Source organism: Sceloporus undulatus, chromosome 3, assembly GCF_019175285.1.
Source record: "Sceloporus undulatus isolate JIND9_A2432 ecotype Alabama chromosome 3, SceUnd_v1.1, whole genome shotgun sequence".
Taxonomy (NCBI): Eukaryota; Metazoa; Chordata; class Lepidosauria; order Squamata; family Phrynosomatidae; genus Sceloporus; species Sceloporus undulatus.
In genome coordinates this window covers 154,471,695-154,497,117 of record NC_056524.1, presented here as the reverse complement: position 1 = coordinate 154,497,117, position 25,423 = coordinate 154,471,695, and the positions used below count along the sequence as shown (strand labels likewise).

Genomic DNA, 25,423 nt, shown 5'->3' with positions numbered 1-25,423 from the left:
CTCTAGGCAAGAGGAGGCAGCCAGAGCAGTAAAAGTAGAATAGCAGCACTATAAGAGAGTAGTGCTGTAATGTGGCATTGGTCAAAATCTGCCACAAGCTTACCGCAGAATCATGCTGGGGGACCCACAAATGCCTAGAGAAGTGTTTTCTCTAGGGATTTGTAGGTTCTGAAGCACAACTCTATAGTCAACTTCTGGCAGAGTTGTGTTGGAGGACCTAGTAATGCCTAGAGAGAACATATTAATCAAAACTGCAAATAACTGCAAATGTGGAGGGCCAACTGTGTGTAAGTGTGTGCACGCGCACATGTATGTGTGTCTATATAGGTGTGTGTATGCCTGTATACATACACACACATATACACATCTATACACATCCACATAAACACACATACGTACATATATTGAAATTCACTATAAAAATTCAAAGTTATAAGCAAGTACAAAAATCCATAGCATGCATCTATACACATCCACATAAACACACATACGTGCATATATTGAAATTCACTGTAAAAAATTCAAAATTATATACAAATACAAAAATCCATTGCATGCAAACTAAATAACCCAAGCTAAGAAAAAGAGAGCAACAGTGATAGCATTCCATTCCCTTTACAGCCCTTCCGTTCTCTTTGTTTTTATAAATTATTCGGGGAGGGGGGAAATCTGGTGCTTGGAAGTAGAAGAAAATATTGCACTATGAACCTCTAAGCTATTACATTTCCATGGCTTACTCTGAACATGGGATTGGAGTTCTCTCAGTGCAGACGATTTGAGTGCAGAGTATGTGCTGCTCTGAATACAGAAAGAAAGAGTCTTCTTGTAGCATACAAACTATAATGGGAGGGCTGAGGGATCTGCACAATGCTGAGTGCTGCTGTTAGATTGGCAGTTCACTTCCACTTAAAAAACACATAGGTATAGGAGCTTCTAAAGGCAGAACAATGATAAGGTTAAAACAGTGTAGCTTGTCATCTTGACCTTAGAGAAGCCTCCTCAGGATCAACTATAGTACCTAATAAAATGCTGATAATTCTAATCATACATAGCATTTATACAGCACTTGTCGGCAAAGATCCTATATCGGTATAGCTCTATATGTGCAACCCCACATCCTCCACTGCCAGCAGCTGTCAGCCTCAGGCGCTATCACTTACAAATAAGGAAGGGAACAGAGGGGAGGCAATTCAGACCTGTCTCAACTTGGGGGGGACAAGGGGAGAAAAGAAATGGAGGTGAACTCTCCAATGGAGTGAACTCACTGTTTCTTTCCTTTATGAGCTCAGAGTAGCAAAATTGGATCTTCGTGGTCTGAATCACCTCCTCTCTCCTCTTTCTTCTGCTAAAAAGGAGCTGAAGCACCCCATCCCAGGGGTTGAAAGCTACCAGCTGTGAGAGATTTTTGGACAAAACACAAGGGCAAGAAAATAGCCCACAGTGACCCATCCAGAAAGGGACTTATGTGTGCAAAAGCTGCTCTTGCATGTGCATAAGTCACTAACAGGATGTCAGCCACAGAATGTACAAAATGCTCCACATATATTTTCTTGATACCCTTACAACAGCCATGTAAGATAAGTCATCTTTATTACCCTCATATTACAGATGGAGTGTGTGTGTGTATGCTCGTGTCTGTAAAGAAGAGGTTAAAAATCAAACACAGCAGCTTGCCAAACAGAAATGCATGAGGTGAAGAGTACAGTTATGGTTAAATATGAAAAGTTTTCTTAACTATCCTAGTTCCTTAGCCCCCTTCCCCACAACTGGTTGTCTCACACGGCCTGAATGTTTGAGCTCTGCACAAATTTCATTAAGTGCAATATTTTCCAAATATTTTCCCCCAAACAAAGAACAGTTACAACATTCCCTTAAGTACAGAATGGTTTCCAAGAATACAGACACTGACTCAGCCTAATCCTACCTTAGACTATCAAGAAGATACATTAATGGGCCAAGAAGGGCAAAGTACATTACATTGTACTATATGGAAAGAACTATACAGAAATAATAGTATGTCAAAATGCAGAGTTTTATAGAGATAGAATGAGGTGCTCTAGCCCAACCTTTATAAAGACTGTAATGGCTAATTATGTATTTATATCTCACCCATACTCCAAGAAGCTGAGGATGGTGCACAGGATTTGCCATTTTATTCCCACAATAACCATTTGACGTAAATTACATTGAAGAACAATGACTGAAACAGGCTCATCTGGCAAGCTTCATGGCTGAACAAGAATCTGAACTAAAGTTTGCCTGGTCCATGCCCTACACATTAACAGCCACACTAATAATTGCTATACCATATATGAGACACAGTGAAATAAATCAAATTCAGTCTGCTCTGCTCTGTCTTTTTTAGTAGCCAGAATACAAGAACCACTTTCTTGCACTCTGTTTTAGAATCTGTACATACAAGTGTGCATGCTAGAGCAAACCATCCACTGACTTATACATTTGTAAGAAATATTATATGATTGCAGGTCAATGTGGGGGCAAAATGCACAATTGTGAGTAAGAAAATAGTCAGGCCAGGTCTGAAGATTAACAAACCAAAAATATTTTCCTAGACAGGTGTCCATGTTTTCCCATACCTAAAGCAGAAGGCATTGGCTGAAAAGCTTCTGAAACCTATCAACTAATTTGCTTGCAGAAAGGACTATAACTCAGTGGCAGAAAACATGTTTTGCATGCAGATGATCTCAGGTTCTGTCCTTGGCATCTCCAGTTAAATGGGCCCATTTACAAGTGATGCAACAAGCTTTAGCCTAAGACCCAGAAAAGCTGTTACCAATCTAAGCAAACAAAATTAGGCTTAATTGGGCAAATAGTCTGGCCTCACATAAGGTAGCTTTCTTTGTCCCCAGTTGCCCTTTTTCAGTTGACTGACTTTAATAATAATTGTGTGGCTTAATTTCAGTCAGGTTACATGTGGACATGAGAATAAAAGCAAACCCCAAAGGCCTTCCTATGACATCAACTAGAGACTGGCAAGAATAGACACATCTGCCTAGCCAGGATTACTGTCATATCAAAATAGATCAGTCGCTTAAATCTAGCCAAAATTACAAGACATATATGAGAACAGCCTAAAAAGAAAAAAGTAGGACCATAACAGGCTCAGCAACGAGTTCACACATAACAAAGCACCATTTTTTAAAATGTTCATGAGCTGCAACAAAACTGAGAATTGTACTTTTTCTCATGTCTCGTTGTCCATTCTTATGATCATAAGGAGTGGGGATGAGATGTGTCTATTTGTGGTTTTCAACACACCACAGTTCTTCCACTTGTCAGAACATGTGAAAGCCATAAAAGGAAACTTCTCATGACCACTCCTCCAGCACCTATGAAAAGAAAAGAGGAAGTGGAGAACCCTAAGCTTCATTGCAGCTCATGAATATAATAAGGAGAAAGAAGCCTTGCCGTGGCTCCTGGATGTAATGAAAAACCATGGCTTGTTTCTACATCTAAACTGAACCATACAAATAGTGCTTTACCCAGTGAGAGTGTAAACATGTGTAGTGCTGCTCCAAGGCATTTTATTACCTAAAACAGAAACCAGTAACACCCCATGCCTGCCAAGAGTCAACACCTAAAAAATGTTAATTATACTATTCAGACATCAGTTTCTGGCTCCATTCATTCCACCTATCTCCATCCACACTGTGCTGCATGAAGCAGAACACTAATACATCTGCATGTCAGGGCCAAGCGTGCATGTGCGAGATATATTTATGGTTTGGCATACCCTGGAGCAGGCTATATATGTACATAACAAAGGTTATGAATAAATAAAGAACATTCAATATATAGATTAACAGCCAAACAGTTCAAAGATAATTGTCTTACCTGAGTGTTCCACAACCACCTCCTATCCAACAGTAGTTAGTGACTAGTTCCTTTGAAACTTCACATAACAAGATTTTCCTACAAATAAAAACAAAACAAAAACACATTATAATCAAGAGTGCTAGGAATACTTAATTCCACAAATGAACTGCAGGATAAGACAAAAGCTCCACGTTCAGGTTACACACCCCTCGGATCAGGGTGAAGCCACAGGCAGCCCAGACGTGGTCTTAAAAGAAGTGCAAGCCCCTGCCCCTTGCCAACGGTCCGTTGCAGACCATGGTGGCAGCCGGCCTCAGGACCAAGGTGTTTTGTTGCTGTGGTTCTGCACCAAACAGGGAGTGACCAGGGCTGGAGCCACCAGAAGCCACTCCAAGCTACCAGTCTGCTTCAGTTGTCCCTTTAGGTACAGCTGTTCGTCTTCTTCCCCCTACCTGTTCCTCTTCTGTCCCTTTCATGCCTTCATCTGTCTTCAAGGAATTCCTAACCCCAGAGGTCCCACCCCAGAAGGCAGAAGTCCTGCCCACAGGAGTCCCATCGCCCTGGAACACCCGGTGCAGGAATGACTTTGAGTTTTGGGCACTAGGTTTCTAAAGGGTTCACCATCACTGAATTAGATTCTAATTTATTGAGAAAAAAATTATAAATAGTAAAATCAATTCCAATTGTGAACATAAAATTCAATGACTTTTTTGCACATGCTTCTCATTCTTGATTTTATCAAAATATGAAACCTCCTTGCTGACTGCCGCCTACAGTGGATTCAGGCGACTCCTAGATTTTGCCTTGATTGACAAAAGAAAACTGAACCTAGATGAACACAAATTTCTTTGTTGCATCCTCTGAAATTCCATCTCACATCCCCTGGGGGTGTGGGCATCTCATGTTGAGCACCCATGCTCTAAAGGATGTTTGCAAGCAATGTGCATTATGTATGCTGTTTCAGCAGCCGAGCATGCCCTCCAAATTCACTTTTATAAGTATGAAAAGCCACAATGGGAGAATGCCACAAAAATATATATGAACTTTCAAATGTTCATGAAATCATTCTCTGAAGATGCCAGGTACAGATGCTGGCAAAACGCCAGGAAGAAACTCTTCTAGAACATGGCCACATAGCCCGAAAAACCCACAAAAAACTGTTCATGAAGTCATGCTGGAATCTTTAATAATGTTTTGAAGGCAGGAAGGAAAAGTTGGGAAAAAGCTGGGAAAGCTCTCATCCAGAAATCTCTGAACATGAAAAGTTGTGGCAAATCATTAATATATATAAAAAAACTGCTGTTGATTCTGACAGTGGTTTTTCAAAGCCAAAAGTAGCAACGTTCTCTTTCCTTCCTGTCTGAAATCCCTTTGTCTAGAAGTATTGGGGATTAAATCTGGAGCTTTTAATATATCATATCCCTTTCTAAAAAGGCAAATATACTATCCTCCTTCAACAGGGCTTGTGCATAGCCAAGTATAAATTAAGGATGTGATTCTTCTTGAAAATGATCCCCTCAAGGGAAATCGAACAATTTACTAACTTTCTCTCCATTGTGAGATCCTATCTGAAAACTTCTTTGAAAACAGTGCAGTTTCTCTCCTCTGTTCTTGCAGGGGGGAGAAAGTTTCTCCCTGTTCTCTCATTATTTCCCTGTCTCTCTGACATGGTTTCACTATGGCTAGTGGAGGCTGCCACTTAGGAGATGGGGCACTCTGTCAGTGCTGTTGCTAAGATGGAGGAGAAGGGAGAAGGACACTCATGTAGCCCAAGTGCAGGAGAAGCAGAAAAGTCACTGCACTGAGGAAGAGAGACAGCAGCCACATCAGTAGTGGTGACACAAACTATGAGATGCAAACATTTTGTACAGATTCCTGCTTCTCTCAGGACTGAAGTCAGCAGTCCATATCCCAGCAAAGCTTCAATGCTAAACTTTGTTGGACGGTGCACACGTGGTTTGATTTAGTGTTGTGTATACACACACACACACTGCAACTTTCTCTTTTCAAAAGAAGGCCTGAGGTAACAGCTTGCTCCCTGTTACCCAATCCTGGGCAAAGCTCCTCAGCAGTGGTGAAGGGACTTGAAAATCTGATCAAGATGCCTTTAAATGGATTCTTGTGGTGGATGGGTAAAATATTTCTGAGGACAATAATGTATAGTAAAATGAAGTTGTGTTATGAAAACATGACCAAGATCACAAAATCACAAAAATTGCAAATTACAAAAATAAGTGGAGGGAATGATCCATGGTTTCTGTGTACTACTGTAAAAGCATGAGAAACAAGATGAACTTGAACTATGAACCTAGGGAGACAAAAATCATTTAATAGGCATTATTAGAATCTGGTGGGGAAAGAGGGGAATGGACTAACTGGAGGTATAATCTACAGGAATAACCAAACATAAAAGGAGGGACATCCATTATATATAAATGATGTATAAATCTGTGAGGAGACTGGTGATCCATGATTTCGAGACAGAAGTCAAGTTGAGAGAATTTGGATGAAAACGATAGCAGAAGGAAACAATAACATCAGCACTGGCGATCCCCAAGATAGACTTCAGAACTGGAAGATGATGTGTATCGGATTACCAAACATTAAAAACAGAGAAATATAGTAGAAAAGAAAGGGTTCAGCCACCCTTACATCTGTTGAAAGGCAAACTCTGGCAGCAATATGAGTTTCAATGAAGTTCTAAAAATATGTACTCAGATACTAAAGTTGTCTCTAGTACGATAACAAGTAACAAACATTTATGTGGGTTGGGGGAGATGAAGAGCATGTTGTAGCACAACTGTCATATAACTCGGTAACATACACTAATTTATGCCTCTTCACGACCAAGAATATACATCTGTGCAAAATTCTGAGCCCCAACTGTTGGAAAGCATACATCTATCAGTCATGGTACAGTTACTCTTTCTATTTTTCATTAATTTTTCATTTTTCTTTTTTGCATCTATAATCATTCTTTGGGAGGGGGAACTGAATCTCTCCTATTGAGACAAATTTCTCTCATCTAGAAAACCCATCTTTGACTTCATAGTTTTTAAACTTACTTCTATAAACCATCCCTGCTACATGATTATCTGATCCAGTTTTCTATAGTTCATGTTTTCTTATCAGCTACTTACAGTACAACCTTATGCATTTTTACTTAGAAATGTGTATGTTCAAGATGCCTTACTCTCAAGGAACGGTGCATGAGACTGCAGAATTAGACTCGGTGAACAAGGTTTCCATTATCTGTATGTATGTCGTCATCTACAGTCTTCCCCCCATTAGTGATGACTGAATAACTGACAGAATATCAAATCTTGAAGTTAATTGAAGCTGTACAAATAAAGTCTACAAGACTTCCCTGCCATAAGAAAGTATTTCACCTTACCTCTCCTCTCCATATCAAGTGAACATTTAAATGTTCTGCAAAGGTGTGCTACAATATTGTTCATGTGTCAGCATGAATACTGTCTTGCAACAAACCTTTCCTGTACAAAGACTCAGCACTGCTGCAATCTTTGGTTCGTTTGGGGCAGCATGTACCTCCTGGTCCAGCAGAGGGAGCATGGAACCAGACAGTAGAGGCAAAGGAAATGCTAATTGGTTTTCCTTGTTTGTAGGAGATGCTTGAATATTTATTCTAGGCAACACATTTGTGTTGCAATAAAGCTGATGGTGTGCTGGAGCAGGTTGTACATCATAGCAAGTACAGGATCCTGAGCCAGAGTTCTGTGAATGAGGAATTATTTTACCTTAACATAAAAGTGGCAACTGTCAGGAACAAGACAGTAAGGCAGAGTTCTGGAATTAATTTTGTTTAGGGAAAATCAAAAGCAACAGGAAATAGTGAAGAAAGCACTGCATAGCATTGGATCAAATCACACAGATCAACAAAGCCCACAGTATTTTTTAAAGATTTTTTATATATAAAGGATAAAATAAAGGGGAACCTATGAGTGTGAAAGAAACCAGGTGCTTTCAGAAAGGTATATGTGGAGAAAAAGAACTGGTCAAAAGCAGGTGGAGGAAGAGAGCAATCAAAATGGTTCAAACCAACAGATGGAGATGCAGCAGAGGCAGCACCAACTCCTAGAAAGTAAAAACAAATCTGCCAGGAGCTCTTCACATTTTTATCAATTTACAATAACCCCCATCTCAAAGACACATAATTAAAAAGAAAATATGACATATTTTAATAACGAAAACCAAAACAGACAGAATCAATTATAGTGTTAAATAAAATATGCCAACAAATATGCTCAAAATTCTGCAGCAGAGACTCCAATTACAGATACAGTGAGAAATCCCAGAGGTGCAAGCAGGGTTCAGGAAAGGAAGGGGGACTAGGGACCACACTGCAAACATGCGATAGTTAATGAAGCTCACCACCAAATTCCAGAAGAAAATCAGCATGTGTTTATAGACTACAACAAAGCCTTTGGCTGCACAGATCACAAAAAGCTATGGAACACTCTTAAAGAGATGTTTAGAGTTATTATATTGGAGCTGTTGGTGGTAGGAATTTTTGAATTCAGCATTATCCTACACACTTTTTTTTCTCTTTCTCCAACAGCAGTGCTATAATTTTACAGTTACTTTTATTTCATGCTAATTACATTGGGAAAGTACCTAGGAGCTGTGCAACTTTTCTTTTTCTCAAATTGCAGCAATCCAAGACATACCAGCTTACCTTTGTGCCTAATCCACTTTAAGGAGTGTTATTTCTTGAGAAAGGTCAGGGAATGGAACAACAACACTCCTCTGCACAAGCATACAACTTCCTACAGCTTACAAAACTGGTCAACAGGCTATAGCAGGGGTAAAACAGCTGAGCCAAAGTAAGTCAATCTGCTGCCAGATTTGGAGCCTTAATCTACAAGTGACAACACTGTTAATCATTATGCCTCCAGGCAACTTCTATGGCTAAGAATATTGGTAGTGGTCCCACTGCAGTCCTCCAAGGGCCTCTGTGGGAATGTAGTTGTTCCTGCCCCTTGTAATTGTGGAGGAGGATACCAGGACTTGCAGTACGCTTCCATGAATGAAGCAATATGATTACACAATAAAAGCCTTGTCTGGAAGCACCCATACAGTGAGACTCATACTTGGAGCAGAACACCCAGAGGTACAAGCCTTGAAGGAATTGGGGCACAGAATCAAGGAATGAAGTAATATTTCCCTTGCAATTGCAAATGTTAGCTAATTATATTGCAAGCCATTCTCCTTTATGAAGAGATATGGCTAATTTATTTGGCATCCTTCAAACAAAGAGATAGGCTTGTTAGGATATTACATGGGATTGGCTCTTGAGTGTGTGCTGTGGGAAGAAGGCAACTAAGTAAGTGCCTGTTAGCTCATGTTAGATTTTGTACTAACAGAACAGGTGGTGTTCCAAATGAGAGGAACTTCAGAGACCTTTTAATTTGTTCTGAATCCCTAATAGTTAACAAGGATATATTTACAGATACTTAATCACTGCTTCTACTATGGTAACCAACCTGTAACCCAGAAACTTGCTCAGTTGCTTTAAAATCACCAAAACACTCAGTCAGTTCATTCTCACAAATCCATACAAGGCCACTACCCTCAACCTTGTTGGCTTTGTGGCACGCATAGTGTTCCTCGTTACCAAAAGGCAGCAGGGTGCACTAAGTGGAGTGAAGGGGTAAGAGGACAAGAAGAAGAATGGGGAGCAGAAATCCTATATATATAGTCTCATATTTCCTCAGCAGTTTTTTAAATGCACAAACTGAATTCCAAAGTTGTAACTTGGCATACCCATCTGATAACATTTTCCTTTTCCACACCTTCCCTTTCATAACTAGCTCAAATGATAAGCAAGACAACAATAAGGGTGGAGGCAGACGTACATGCATAAAGTAGAGAAGCTAGGAAAGTCATCTGCAGAGTGTATTCAACTTTCAAGAAACATCAGGGAAACAGAGAGGTAGAGAGGCAACCTACCAGCTACTTCACTTTAATGTGATCTAATTAGAAAAGGGCCTGGAGATGGTGTGCAGCCAAGTTATGTTTCTGAGTATCGCCAAAGGACAGGAGATTCTCAGAAAGCTACAGCTGCAATAAGGAGATGGAAGAGCAGTATACAGAAATATGAGCAAAGAAGAAAATAATAAAATTGAGAGGCTAGTTGCTGCCTAGCACTCAAGTCTCCCTCCACCTTTCCTCTTGTTGGTTACCACTGTCCCATTCTAGAATGCAGTGTAAGCACTTTTAACTATTCCTCCCACAACATAAAGAAAAGGAAAAGAAGGTACAAACACTTTTTCAAGGATATCCCATGACCACAAGCTTATCACACCTATACCTACTTTAACTGATTAATTTATGTTAACTTATAAAAGAACTGATGGGCCAGTGTGGTACAGTGGTATTGAATTAGGACTCTGGGAAACCAGGATTTGAAAATCCTCACTCAGTCAGGGAAATTCACTTGATGACCTTGCAAATCACACTCTCTCAGCCTAAGGAGGAAACGACAGATCTACTCTGACTAAATCTTGCCACTAAATCCCTTACAGTTGACTTAAAAGTAGATAACAATAGCATAAAAATGAGTTCTGATTAGAAGAGTTGGGCTGGCAGGGTTAGTTCATGTTCAGGTAGCAATGTCCAGATATGTCTATCAATATTTGGGAAATAGTATGTAAAAGACTTTTTTTGTCTGGAATCTTCAGGATAATTTTGCAAACAACAAGGTGGCAGATTGGAGAAGCAATCTAGTGTTAAACTTTTCGTGCACTCCTGCCTCTCAGTACATTCACCACCCACACATTTCTGTCACTGTGAAAATCCTTCATGTCCTCACCTGGCAACATTCATACCAGCCTGGTGGGACAGGTTTTAAAGGCTCTGGTAATGGTAAAATGCTAATGGATATGCTAACAAGATTTACTCCCTCCTGGGCTGAATAAAGATGTTTAATTTTTATTTATTAATCTGCTTGTTCATGGTATGAGACATTCTTTTTTTTTAACCACTATATTAAAAGAAGTAATTAAACACACTCATAGCACGTATTACAAAGTACACAGTGTAAAACTAAAAGAGTCTTGCAAATTAATACAAAAAGTAGGAGAAATATGGGCAAATGGGCACCCTCAAGCTTTCTCCACACCCCACTATTCTCCGGAGGAGACGGATAGGCTTTAGAGGAAGAATTGTTCCCCAAAACATTTTCTAGCACATTACCATTCCTTTGGAGGAGGAGAAGGAACTGTCCCCCAAAACCTTTTGCAATAAATTACCATTCCTTTGGGTATATGTGCCTATTTAAATAATTTGTGACACATTTATATTGCGGTCAGAAACAATAATTAAGATAATATTTTCCACCTTTCAAGATCATTGTTTTCCTGAGGCACTTTGCAACAACAGAATGATACTATTCAGGATCAGAAATATAAAACCACATTAGAAATAACTTTAAAGTAAAGTACAGTGCGCCCTCGCCTTACGCGGGGATCCATTCTGGATCCCGCCGCGTAAGGCAAATTCCGCCTATGCTCGAGCCCCATTGTTTCCGATGGGGCTCGTGTACGGCGGCTGTGGCGGCGCGCAGGACGCAACGGGCACATGCGCCCATTCAACTGAATGGGATGCGCCGCCCCTTCCGCCCCGCAGCTTGAGCGAGTATGCTCAAGCCGCGTATGGTGCGGGCGCGCTGTAGTTACAATAAATGTAATTTTGAGTACCCATCCACTGAATCAGTAAATGCCACTGAAACTCTACATTTAAGCCAGGGAAACCAGAGTTCTTTTAACCCTCTTAAACACAGACACAGGGAGGGTGGTGGTGAACTGTACATCTTTCACAAGGAAATTCCTCAGTGTAGGGGCCATCACCAGGAAGCCTTACATTACCGAAAAGCTTGGCAAAACTCAACACAGATGACAATGCTTTAATTAAAAATAGAAGAAGAAAGAACTGCAGCTATCCCATACTTAGCCCAAAACATGAGATGCCTACTTTCAGGGGGGGAAAAACACATTTTAAGATCATGAGTTTTACTGGCGAACAGTGTGTTGTGACCAGCAACATTTTTAGCAAGTTTGTATTATGTTTAAAAGCAAGAGTTAGAGACAGACAGACTAGATCAGACCTGCACAACGTGGAGGTAGGTAGAGGCCAAAACTAAAACAGTTTTTCAGGAATGCCAGGCTGCAGAGGAGGCAAACAGGTGCTCCCAAGCCACTTTTACAGGCTGCTTATGGACTTGGGCTATATGTTATGCAGGCATGGACTAGATGAACAGAAAGACAAGCCTTTAAACCATTATACTGTACAGAAGAAGACATTTCAGGCAATGTCCTTTCTTCATCATGTTATAAGTCACTTCTAATAAAATGTTGTGGGTGTCATTATTAAATATATGGGAACTCAATTTCTAAAAGCCACAATATGAATACAAATATGATTAAAAAAATTAAAATGCAAATAACCCCAGTGTGACAGGTTGAGATACTGAAGTGTAGTTTCAGATAGAATTTCAAAATAAAGAAAAATTACAGACATGGGGAGTCATCATCAAGAGTGTCTTGGCAGAACAATTAAGATGCAATTCCTCATTCTGAAATTAACATTTTGTTTATGAGTTATGCTCTAATCAGATTCATTATTGTTGTGAAACCAGGGCTCAAAGAGTCAGAGTGCTCAGACCTTGGGATCAGCAGGAAAAATTACAGCAACTACCAAGCCAGCTCTGGACTCTAGTTTCTGCCTTCACAGTAGATGGTGGAAGAGAATTTTCTAAGAAACAATATATTCTGTTGAGCTATTCCTACTGTAAGACCTTCCAGTGGCTCTTGGGGTTGTGGTGGATAGCTTTCTGAAAATGTTGACTCAGGCAAACTCCACACTGGTCATAATTGTAAAGGAAACTGAAAATGGAACAATATCATACTGCCCTTAGACAAATCTTGCAAGAATATGGACAGTTCTAGGCACATCTTGAAAAAAGGATATTGTAGAAATGGAAAGAGTACTGTAAAGGTCAAATAAAATGATCAAATGATTGCAGCAACTCCTTGCAAGGAAAGATTGCAATGTTGCGGATCTTCAGTACATAATAATGGTTAAGTAAGGAGATACCTGACAGAAGTGTGTAAAATTATGCATGGTGTAGAAAATATCAAATGCAAAGCACTGAAACTAAGGATAACAAACTGAATAAGGATAACAAACTGGAACTGAATGGTGGGAGATCCAGGACATATAAAAAACTATATGTAGTATATAGTTAAACTGTGGAATTTACTCTTGCACAAAAAGTGATAGTTGCCAGTTTAGATCACTTTAAATGCAGGGGGCAAATTCAAAGAAGCTGGAAAGATAACAGTTGCTACAAATCATGATCCATATACGCATATCGTCTCATACCAGAGGCAATACAGCTCCCTATATCAGTTGCCAGAGAGGTGCCGTTGCATTTATGTGCATTATCACATGGGGTTATAAAATGGGAGAAAAATAGAATGCTTGCCATCATTATTGTGCAATTGTGTGAATATTTTTAATATATTTTATTTATAAAAAATGTATATACAGGTGTCAGAAATTACATTAGAAAATATTAACCAATACTTCCATAGTTACTTTGAATACAGTTCTCAACTCTGTACATCACAATCTCCTACTTCTCCTTTTTCTTTCATTCCTCTTTCTATTTTCCTGTTACCTCAAAGTATATTACTAATCAATAAACTATTACGCATAATTGTTTCTTTAGTTGCATAATATCTTACTGTATTTGCACCCTATTATTGCTTACACCTGCACTTTGCCATTATCAGGTCCCACTCTTCTTCTTCTATAACTGTAACATCTTTATGTGATAAACAGCCTGTCAGAATGTCAATCTCTCAAAATTCATAGATTTTCCCCCACCAAATTTCCAAGTCTGGTATTTCTTTAAAATGTCTTTGTAAGTCAGCCATATATCAAGGTCCTTCCATCTTCCAATAAATGCTTCTTGGGGAGATAACCAAAGTGGAATCTCCTAGTATGTTTTCTTTTTGGATTTTCCCCATACTTTTAATAGAGATCTTCTGATCACATGATGTGAAAAATCTTTATGAACAACTGCTTTTCCGTACCATATGTACGCATGCCAACCAAATCTATTGTCAAATCCTTCTAAATTGAGACGCTTCTCATTTTTTAATGTCATCCATTCAGTAATCCAATTTAAAGCATTTGCCTCATAATACAATTTTAGGTCTGGGATTCCTTCTCCTCCGACTTCTTTTTGGTAAGTCATTACTTTCCAGTTCACTCGTGGTTTTTTATTGTTCCAAACAATTTTAAATCTTTCTGTCAATCGCAATTGTGTGAAGATTTTCACACAATGTCCCCTGTGAATAACCAGCAATCGCATGGTAATATCTTATTAATGGGGAAACCCCTTGAATGACTTGCCAATAACGTTTCATTCACACTACTGTGAAAGTGAGGAAGTGAATAACGATACAGTCATGCTATTGTGTAAGCTCTCGTCATTAGTTTTTGAATGTGTGAAACTTAACATTCATGATATGGGAACAGAAAGTTACAGAATGTAAAAGCATTATCATATCGTTATTGGTTCATTGTTATAGTGCGATTGCAAAACTGCGCAGAAAAACATATTCTCGAAGTGCTACTGTCCCGTTCATTGCCAATAACAGGATAATTGTGGGATGGTTTTAGAACTGATCTAGTGTGATCATCTCCTATGGTCCTTATCACATGAGGCACTTACCACGCTGGAATCATGGTCCAAATGCTTCAGAAGCAAGGAGGTGGGATTGCTGGTAGCGTGTCTCAAACGTCATTGAGGCATTTCACTGTTCTCCTGTTGTCAAAGAGTTCCCAGAGCAGCCATTTTTTGCACAACGGAAGATCCCATTATTACAGAAATGGCTGCTCCGCGAATGATTTTTCAGTGGGTGAAGAGTGGAACATGCTTCAGAAGCGTTATCGGTGATCCCACCTCCATGCTTCTGAAGCTTTTGGGCCATGATTCCAGTGCAGTAAGTGCCTTGTGTGATAAGGTTTGTTGTTCACTATGTGGGCAGAACACTACACTACATAAGCCTTTGGTCTGATCTGGCATGACTTGCATTTTTAATACAAAATATTTGGGGATTGCTTGGCCTTAGATGAGCAATTAAGATCTATTCAGTTATCATAAGACCTGCTTGCGATAGAAATGAAAACTACCAGAACTGGTTTGTTGACATAAATCAAAAGACTTGCCTTTTTTTTTGTCCTCAATTGACAGGACTATGAGAGCTGTACCTCATAATGTATAACAACACTACTGATCACCATCTAAACCACCCTCACTTTGGAATGAGTTCAAGTGTAACAAATTCAAATCAAAAAATTATAACAAAATTTGTTCTTAGTGCAATACTGCTCTTGCCCACACTAGGCACTGCAAGAGGATGAATGGGACGCCATCAGATGTTTCTAGAGATTAACAATATTTTAATTGTATTCCTCCCTGCCATCAGGAAGCAGCACTATATTAATAATATTACTTTCTGTTGTCAGGGTTCAGCACTGGACATTTGGCATTAGCTCTTTATACAGTCGGCCCTCTAAATTCATGGCATTCAGATTCGCGGTTTTGACTATTTGACTTTACAGTTGCTGCTTAACAAAGTCAATCTCTTCACCCCCTTCTCCTTACCCTTCCTCCAAGCCTGCCAAAACCATACATTCCCCTGCTTTGCCAAATATTGCACCCTCCTCCTTATTTCCAAAGTCCTTCCCTTCGAATCTGATGTTTTCAGCCACCCCAAGGAGGATCCAACTTCTCTCTCCTCCTCCCCTCCTCTCTCAGCCAGACGAAAGCAACACTGTACCTTTCCTTACATCAGATTCAGACTTTTTAGAGCCTAGAAATGAGGAGAATGCAAAGTTGTCAAAGATGGGAAGATACAACGTTGCTTTTTTGAGCTGGGGGGGGGGAAGGAGAGGAGGTGGATCCTTTGAAGCCATGGTGCTAACCTGATCAAAAGTGGAAGCACTGTGGAAATGTAGGGAGCCTCTGTGTTTCAAAGTTGCAAAGAGTTAGGGGTAGTACTCTTGGTAGAATCATAGAATCATAGATTTGGAAGAGACCACAAGGGCCATCCAGTCCAACCCCCTGCCAAGCAAGAAATCTCAATCAAATCATCCTATCATTTATGTTGGGGGAGGGCTAACATATTTGTGGTTTTTCTACTTTCGCGGGCGTCCTTGGCCCCTAACACCTTCAAATGTGGAGAAGTGACTGTATTGTGGCACCTGGCAAGCAAGTTAGAGAAAGGTGATTCCAATTTAATCCTAATCAACAATAAATCTTTGCAAAAGAATTCCTCTGACTGAGAATCGTGTGATCAGGAGGAATCATTCATGTTCCATTTCTTGCTGTATGAACACTGGACCCAAGCAACAGACCATTCATGAAAGACTGGCATTAAGCTCCTCCAGGAAGTCTGACACATTCCCTGCTGGTCATTTACATATGCTCATTTGACTGCTTTCCACTGTGCCCTTGCCATGCAGTGACTCACAAAGACTATGGAACCAAATACATGACACTCATTTTATCCTGTTCATTTCATCCTGTTCAGAGAAGCGTTCCCAGGCACTGCGTGATTATCATTTGCTATTTGATGTTCTTTTGGTTGCCTGTTTTACTGAACCATTTACTGTATTGCTATGTAACTTATATGTATTAGCCTATTATTTCTTATATTGTATGCCATAGGCAGGCTTACTCTTATATACAGTATTTATTGTTTTATGTACAGCGCTGTGCAAATCTACAGTGCTATATAAATACAGAATAATAATAATAAAGAATAATAATAATTTTAAAACCCAGCAATAGTCAGGTGGTCCCTATATAAAATAGGTATGGATCTCTTGAGTCAAACTCAGAACAACTCAGAGATGAAAACCTGGCCAGACAGGTTACTTCCAAAAGTGTTGAGGGCCTCAAAAGAGCCCTTCTGACTCATCCTGCTCATGCAACTTTCACATCTTCAGGCAGATGGGAAGAATGTTTTTGCTAAACTGTTGACATTCTGGCTGGTTTGTGATTCAAAAGGAAGACTGACTATTTAATAGGCAGCTGTATTTGATAAAATATCCCACAACCTCTAACTATGGGCTTCTGACAAGCCTAGTTAAGATGTCATCTAATTCACATTCTTGGATAGGATATCAAACTGTGCTCTGTGCGCTCTAAAAAAAGTTTCATTTTGTTTCCTCTCAGTTTTAACAAGCCCTCATTTATGAGACTTCACTGCTGATGCTTCTACACTGGCATTTTAAAATTTAGAAGTCAAAGATAGTGTTGCATATAATAAAGGGTTGAGAAAGAAACGACTTACATAGCAGGGGATCTTTGTGATAGCGTTGTGTGTCTGTCTGTCTGGTTCCTCTTTCTTAAGCACTTTCCTATTAACTTTGAAGTAAATTGTTCCTAAGCAAACAGTGCTTCAGCATTGCAGGCAAAGTGGAGAAAGGTCTCCTCCTCTCTCTCAAATAACAGGATTAGATAGGAGATTCAGGACAGACTACTTTAGACAGCACAGAGTTAAAATTGGAATTCACTGCCACAAGATGTGATGATAGGCACCAACTTGGGTAGATTTAAAAGGGATTAGACAAATCAATGGAGGATAACTCTATCAATGACTATTTGTCACAAGGGCTAAATGCACCTTCTAGGTTTGCAAGGGTTTGCATGGGCAAAATGAGGGCATTACTCCAAAATAAGAATTCCTCGATTAAATTTTCCTTCAGCCCCAAATTCCTACCATTGCAGTAATGTAAAACTTCAGCTGAACTTTTAGCAGCAGAGCTCAGTCATCCAAAGAAAAAGAGCAGGCAACATTTATAATAATGGGATTGGATTTTCTTCTTGTAATTTGAAGATTGCAGGGAAAAGGGACTTAATGTCTCATACTGAATCAGAAATCCAATGTAGAGTGATCTAGGACTGTGCATGTTCAGGTGTCAGTCTTCAGAAGCATGTGTCACCATTCCATGCAACTGTCAGGCACATGAACATCTAGTTTGTTCAGGTCTAGGCTATATTTTAATACAGATGTTTTCAAAAGGTGACTCATGGAGAGGTTGTGAAACAGTCACCAATATCTTCACTTGGCCTTGCACTTGATTTAGTTTTCTGACACAAATGGAGATTTCAGGTCAAAACAACTGCCAACAGAGAAACTATTATTATTGTGCAGGCTTGCTAACAAATAATTGTCTTTAGTTTGCAAAACAAACAAATATACCCATATTTGTAAGATTGATGATAAAGTCAAAGTTTAATGAAATAATTTCATCCTATCTCGCCTTGTTGAAAATATGAGATGTACATGCTTTGATTTTAGAGCAAAGAGAAGTTTATGAAGTAATCTGCCTTGCTGCTCAGTAATTTTCATGTTTGAAGGGAAAGAGAATCTGAGAAACATTTTTCTGGAAACCTGGTCATCTGCTCTGGCATATGACTACCAAAGCATATCCTTCTCTCTGCTACACCTCACATTCCTCAAACTGTCACCTCAGGGTCCTTGTAAGTCATAGATCCTTCAGAAAAAGTCACATCTGTTCCTGACCAAATACTCAACTAAAATGCCTACAGAAGCACCTAATGCCTTTGGCCTTTGTTCTATGTAAATGTGGTCATAACTGCCCACTTTAGTTTGGTTGACAGAAGAAGTTGGTGGGCATGGATGTTCTGCATATATCACATCACATTTACCATAAGCAGAGCTTTTTCAATATCCCATAGCCATTTTATTTTCCATTGATTTTTTAAAAGAAAAATATGATATTGTTAACCCTCATCCATATGGATTAAAAATAGCATTCTGTGAGTTACAAGGTATTTTCTGAAATTCTGTGGTATTCCAGGGATAAACATTCCTCATGTACATAGTACATTATAAGCCAGTTTGGTGTCCCTTGGTATAGTAGGCTCCCTAGGAAGGTAAATAGTGCAGGTTCATTATATTTTTATGCCCTATATTTCTGGTTTATTTGGGACAGGGATGTAGCCGGGGGTGGTGGTCCGAACCCCCCCTCCCTTCCGTTAGATACAATGAATGGTGTGTGCTGCCATGCCCAAGCCCCATTGTAATGGTGGCACTTAGTCTTGAGCCCCTCCCCCCCCCCGGTCCCTTCCCAAAATCCTGGCTACATCCCTGTTTGGGATATGCTGATGGAATGGCTATTTCATTCTGAATGCAAACAGATAATTCATCAATGGTCTGTGATATGATCCTCATTAAAAGCTGCTATACAAACAGTCTGCATGTCCAGTTTATTACTGCTCTTGTTTCCTTGTTGTTGAGCCCCAAGTAGTACTTTATAAGTGTTCAAAACTACTTAAGGATCATTTTTGTTTCAAAACTCCATATTGTCTTTGATACACCACTAGCAGAAGCAATAAATCAGCATAGGCCTTCATGTAATGTCAAAGGGTTTCCACAGTGTGATTTCATATTTGTCTTGTTTCAGGCCCTGAATATCTTCCACGTCCCTCTGTCTGTTTCAGAGACTATGTGGTAAAGAATGTTTTCTGTGCAGATTAGCTTCTAGCACTGTTTCTTTGGCCACATTCTTCTTTGACTCTGAGCATTCCTGAATGATGCACTAGATCCTCTGCAGTATGTAGATGTCTCAATCAGGTCCTTCCAGCCCTGCCTTTCATGACACTGGCATCTCTGCTTGGTCCATCCTGGACAGGATCAGGTTTTGAGCCAAGGGAACCTTTTACCCCTCATTAGCCTTTCTATATTATGTTTTGACCACAAAATACCACGGATCATTTTTTGACTCAGAGTACTACACTGTGCAGACAAAAAGGGCAAAAGAAAGAAAGAAGCAACATTTTTGTCCCAACAGTTCTTTGTCTGCTAAAAATATATGTACACAATCAAGACTCAGAAATATTGTTTAAAGTTCTTGAAGAAACAATGCTGTAAAATGCATATCTTGTCTATCTTGTCTGTGTTAATTCTACAACAAAAAGTAACTCATCTGTTAGGATGAGGGTTAAATGCAATAAGAAATTGCAGGGTGGAGCAGTCCTTTAAAATTAACACTTAAAAGCTAAAGCTGCTGATACAAGTGACTCACCAGCTAGTCTGGCAACTTTCATTGCTTTGAGAATCAGGGACGGATGAATGACCAGGAAAGAAAGCCCAAATTTACATGAACAAGATTGATATGAAAGGCTAAACAAGAGAAAGGGCAAGCTGTGTTTCAGTATCTCCTTAAGTAGATTATTGCTACATAACAGCAGTTAACCACCCACCTAAGTGTGAGCCTCTGTCTTAATTTTCAAATGGAAGTATCACTCATAGACACATAAATGCTGAGACAAGATTAGACATGCTTGTTTTTAACCATTCAGACACATACACATTCTCTCTGGTGCAATGCAATAAGCGTAACTTTGACACCAAAATTATTACCCTTCAAAACACCGAGGGTGCTTTTAACTTTGCACATAGCAATTATAGGCAATTGTTATTTTAAAGTGTGAAAGAGGACAAAAATATCCAAATGACAAACTTGTTTGATTGAAGGATTCCAGTCCAGGAGAGTTTTACCTAAACACAGGTAAGCACCCTTCCCACTTCCCTGTCAAAGACAACCTCTACACTAAATCTACCTCAGTACCAGCTGAATAAAACTGTAGAATCCAGAATCTGAAATGTCGACGAACTCCGAATACAAAACATCTTGGAACAGAGCAAACAGGAGATTTGCCTACTGGAAAAGGTGGTATATATTGGTATGGATAATACCAATTGGTATGGATAATGCAACAGGTGATTGTGGCTCAAAACTGCTTAACTGACTCTGTGCCAATCTGTTCATGTAATAACTATCTGTATATGGTAAAAATACAGTATACACACCTGTCTGTTTGGACTCTTGCTTTTCCAAACAGATACACACTCATTAAAACGTAAGGACAGGATACACCTCTAAATAAGTTGTATCACTTCATCAATGCATAATCTCTCTCTCTCTGTCTGTCTTTCTATCACACACATACATATAGAACAATCATTTACATTTTGTTTTTTATGCTGTCTTTATGCCTGTGACTTGTTTTTACCATCAAATGGTTTTAATGATTTTATTGTAGCAGCAGTACATTTTGCTTTTTTTATTCTGTTAGTACGCTGCCCTGATCTCCTGAGATAGAGGATAATCTCAAACATTGTTTAAAATTAAACATATAAATGAATAAATAAAACTGAAAGGCCACTCAATCTAGAAGGTATACACATAATGCCTCCTTGCCCTAAGGTATGGGGTGGTGTTGGTCTGTGCTCACAAAACCCCTTATACACAACCCAATTCTCCTCCATCAGCCTACTGAATACCATTACAGTGAAATGCAGGACATCTGGCAATGATGTACTCCTCTGAACAGTTCCAGCTCCATAAGAAGATTTTTCACATCAGTTCATAAATTGTTTCTATAGTATTTCCACCTGACTCAAATCTATAGTTCCAAGTACCTACGGAGAATTAAACTTCCCCATACCAAAAATAAAAACAAAAATCGCCCACCATTGAAGAAAAAACAAAACCCTGTTCATCTTACCATGATGTTTCAAAGGATGTGTGTGAGACAGGAGTTCATATCCAGAGGGTGAATGTGCAGGCAATGCCACCCCAACCCCTCAGCATGCAATTTGTTCAATTACAACATACGATATTCAGAACTCTCTTCAAATGATTTATCAGAGGAGAAGTTATCCAACTTGTTTCTTGACTGGTAGCCCTGTATATTTGCACAGAAATCAGAAGGGAAAGCTTTAGGATATGATCCAGGGCTTTCCTTCCTAACAAAATGCTGTCAGCCTGCAGTAACTGAATTTATGAAGGGCTGACAACCCAATGAGACAGCTGAAAAGCACAGAAAATTACAGAAAATGTAGGGGTATTGTATAGCAAGGTTCTTCCCAAAGGCAAGACGACAATGTCTTGGGTTTCAAAAAGTACTGTTAAGGTAAACCACAGACCAATGGGAAATTGAAAGAAGAGGACTTCTTTCCTCTTCTTAGCTCATAGGATGACAAGAAGCCTTTGAGAATCACATTCCTCACCAAAATACATGGACTTGCATGTTGGCACCTTAACTTCATAGCTTATTCAGGACACTAACAAAGAGTAGGTGGGTGGGTAAACTCAAATGGCCTCTTTTAACTGCTGTATATTTCTTTGTAAAGAAGACTGTGCTACACTTTGGAAATAGCTACTATAAGGTGTATGTTGCTATACCCAATCAGAGACCACGAAACCTGAAGGAGCTTCTCTGTTTATATATGCCTACCCAAAAACACGGATTGATTTAAACTGAGGTTTAATAAATACACACTGAGAACAGATATTGGAGACAGGACATCAGTTAAAGTGAATGTTGCCAGGCTCTTCTTCATGTCAAATATTCACCATGCCAGGATCTGAGCCTCAAATGACCTGGCGATTCAATATCTGTTCTACAATAATGTAGTTGGTGGTGTCTGATTTTTAGTGCTAGAATGAAAACATAATACACGTTGAGTTTCCCTTATCCAAAATGCTTGGAGTTTGGACCAGAAGTGTTTTAGATTTTGAAGTTGCTTGGATTTTGGAAATTTGCCTATACATAAGGAGACATCTTGGAAATGGAACCCAAGTATAAGCATTACATTCATTTATATTTTGTAAAACCTTGTGTACATTGCCTGAAGGTGATTTCCAGCAAGGTCCAAACACCTCTTTGATATTATCAAAATTTAAGTGTAAAAAGCACCATGTTTTAGGTGTGTCAGTGTGTTGAGAATACTTTTTAAATCTCATAATAACCAGAAGTCTGTGTACACTTTGAATAAATATTCAGACAATCTGTATATGCATGTGCAGAGAGCAAATGGTCCTGCCAAAGTAAACAAATACATAAGTAAGAAATCATGGACAGTATAAAATCTTTCATTCACCGAAGAAAAATGAGACATTTAAAACAACCAACTTATCTGTAAAGAAAACAATGGAAATTTAGTTTGAATTAATGGCTTTTGGAACAAAGAAATGAACGTGTACAGTCCATGATAAAATTTTTACATTTACGAAGTTGAGAGCATTAAACTCATCACACTCATTAGTCCTGAACATGTTGCCTTCCTAATGTGGCCTCAGAAGAAAGATGAAATTTGAAACTATATCAGATACGTAAATAGAAATGGAAAATTGCTCAGAGCACCTGCTTTGTAAAGATGGTGTTTTTGAGATATGTGATAGATAAAATATTAACCAAAATGTTATGTTATAAGAGGAATTATTTGCTGGAAAGTATCCATTTTCACTTTTCAAAGACACTCATTACTCGCAACTGCTAAAATAAATTACATAATAATTTATAAAGGAATAGCAAAGTGCTATAAAAATCATTAATTTTAGAAGCAAGTATTTCAAAGTGAGGGGAATATTTGTCCCTTCAAACACGCTCTGTCCTCCACCAGTAGTTTTACCATTTTGTGGATTTAAAAAAATCAAGCTTGCTTCTGAGAGTCTGGATGGGAGAAAAACTGCCTCTTCCACTCTGGTTCTCACACCTACCTGAAAACATGTATTACTGACAGTTTCTCATGCAGGAACAAGATGTTGAACCTGACAGCAAAAAGCAGCTGTGAACACCTGAGGTGCTAACTTTACCCAACAATCAATCTACACACAGCGAACACATACACACACTGAAAGAGAACTCTATTGCCATTTTGAACAGGGAACCTGAACAGATGGCAAGCCAGGTATTACACCAATGCTCTTCAAGTGCCATAGTAGTCTCTGCTAAGTCAAGAAACGGGGCAGGGAGGAGAAAGCAGACAACTGAGGTGGATTCACATGACCATTGAGGGCATATTTTACATTGGTGGTAATTTTGTTTGTTTGTTTGTTTTGGCAAGCTTTCACCAAATATGAAGATGGTGAAGCAACCCTCTTGAGAGCCCTTTAGTACAGCTTATCAGTTATTTAGCAGGCAGTGACAAAATAATGTGAAAGTCCCAGGTGTTATATTTCACTTCCCAAGGAGCTTCTGATTCTCCCTCCCCATAGTGCATTACAGCACCAAAAGTGCCAGTTCAGAGTGATGAAAAGCTGAATGCCGCCACGATCTGCACAAGGTGTGCAAATTAAAAATGACTGCTTGAATTTCTTTACATCATATAATTTGTCCTGTGTTTGCTAGCCATAAGGAAGGAGGCAAAGAGCTACAGAGGACACTGAAACCTAGGCTCCAGATTACTGAAAGTCTTATTTGGCAACCTCTGTGTCTTCTGATATGCCCACACATTTTCAAGCATTTTCTTGAAATTATAAAGGACAGAAACCAGATGCTTTTCAAAAGCCTACTTCTGTATATGTATTATCTTCATCAGAACCAATGTGATACAGTGGTTTGAATACAAGACTAGACAGGAACAACCAGGGTTCAAATCCCAGTCCAGTCATGGAAATCCATTGGGTGACCTTGTATAGGTCACACTCTCTGAACCTTAGAGAAAGGCAATGGCAAAACCGCTCTGAGAAAATCTTGCTAACAAAGATATTTGTGTTAAGTTCTGGGGTGAGTGATGGCCTCCCAATCCCCCGGATAAAACTGATTATCTAGATCTATTTCAACTTGGCTTCAGGCCTGCCTATGGTGGGATACAGACCGTCCCTTTGGGGCAGCCTGCAGGTGCCGCAATCCCGCCGGATCACGGCCTGAGCAGCCACAGTGGCAGCCCTGGAGTCCCTGATCCGCCGCTTTTCCAGGCCTCGGGGAAGCGGCAAAATGCCCCAGGACACCCCAGGGAGCCACTGCCGGGAGAGAAAGAGCCCGCTTGGCTCCTTTCCCCCCGGCTTTGTTCCCGCAGCCGCTTGGTGGCTGTGGGAATGAGACATTCCTCAGGAAGGAGCTCCATTTTGGAGCTCCTTCCAGCACTGCTGAAAGGGTGCCAAAAGCGCCCTGCAGTGGCGTGAGCACATTGCGCCCGCACTGCGCTGTTTAGCTGTGGCGCAGTCGTGACGTCATAATGGCGGCGCCCGTTTATACAGGGCACTGCCATTATGGTGCAGCAGGTACGTGCTAGGGTTGCGGGGCATCTGTAAAGGATGCCCCGAGGCAACCCTAGCACGTCATGACGGCACCCCATAGGGCCCGTCTGTAAAGCACCTATGGCACAGAGGCAGCTTTGCTCCATGACCTATGTGAGGAACTCGTCTGGGGGAGTGTGTCTCTGCTGGTTCTACTGTACCTCTCAGTGGCTTTTGATACTATCAACAACGGAATCCTTTGGCACCCAACTCTTATCCTTCCTTTCCAACCAATTTCAAGGAAGCTATCTCTGTACTGAACCAATGTCCACTGTCAGTAACGGACTGGATGAGGGCAGTCAAACTGAAACTTAGCCAAGGCAGAGATGCTCCTGGTCAGTCAGAAGGCAGGTCAGGGAATAGGGACTTTGCCTGTGCTGAATGAAATTCTACTCCCCTTGAAATCTCAGGCTCACAGACTGGGTGATCT

The 25,423-nt window shown here is 39.9% G+C and overlaps 1 protein-coding gene across 5 annotated transcripts in view; it reads right to left on the bottom strand.

Annotated features, from left to right (window-relative positions):
- ZMIZ1 (zinc finger MIZ-type containing 1) overlaps positions 1-25,423 on the bottom strand; it is a 371,096-nt gene that overhangs the window by 267,311 nt on the left and 78,362 nt on the right. For all 5 annotated transcript variants that reach the window (XM_042457113.1, XM_042457112.1, XM_042457114.1 and 2 more), the window contains exon 3: positions 3,856-3,933. The gene's annotated coding sequence lies outside the window, so the exon portion shown is untranslated. The remainder of the gene's footprint in view (positions 1-3,855; positions 3,934-25,423) is intronic.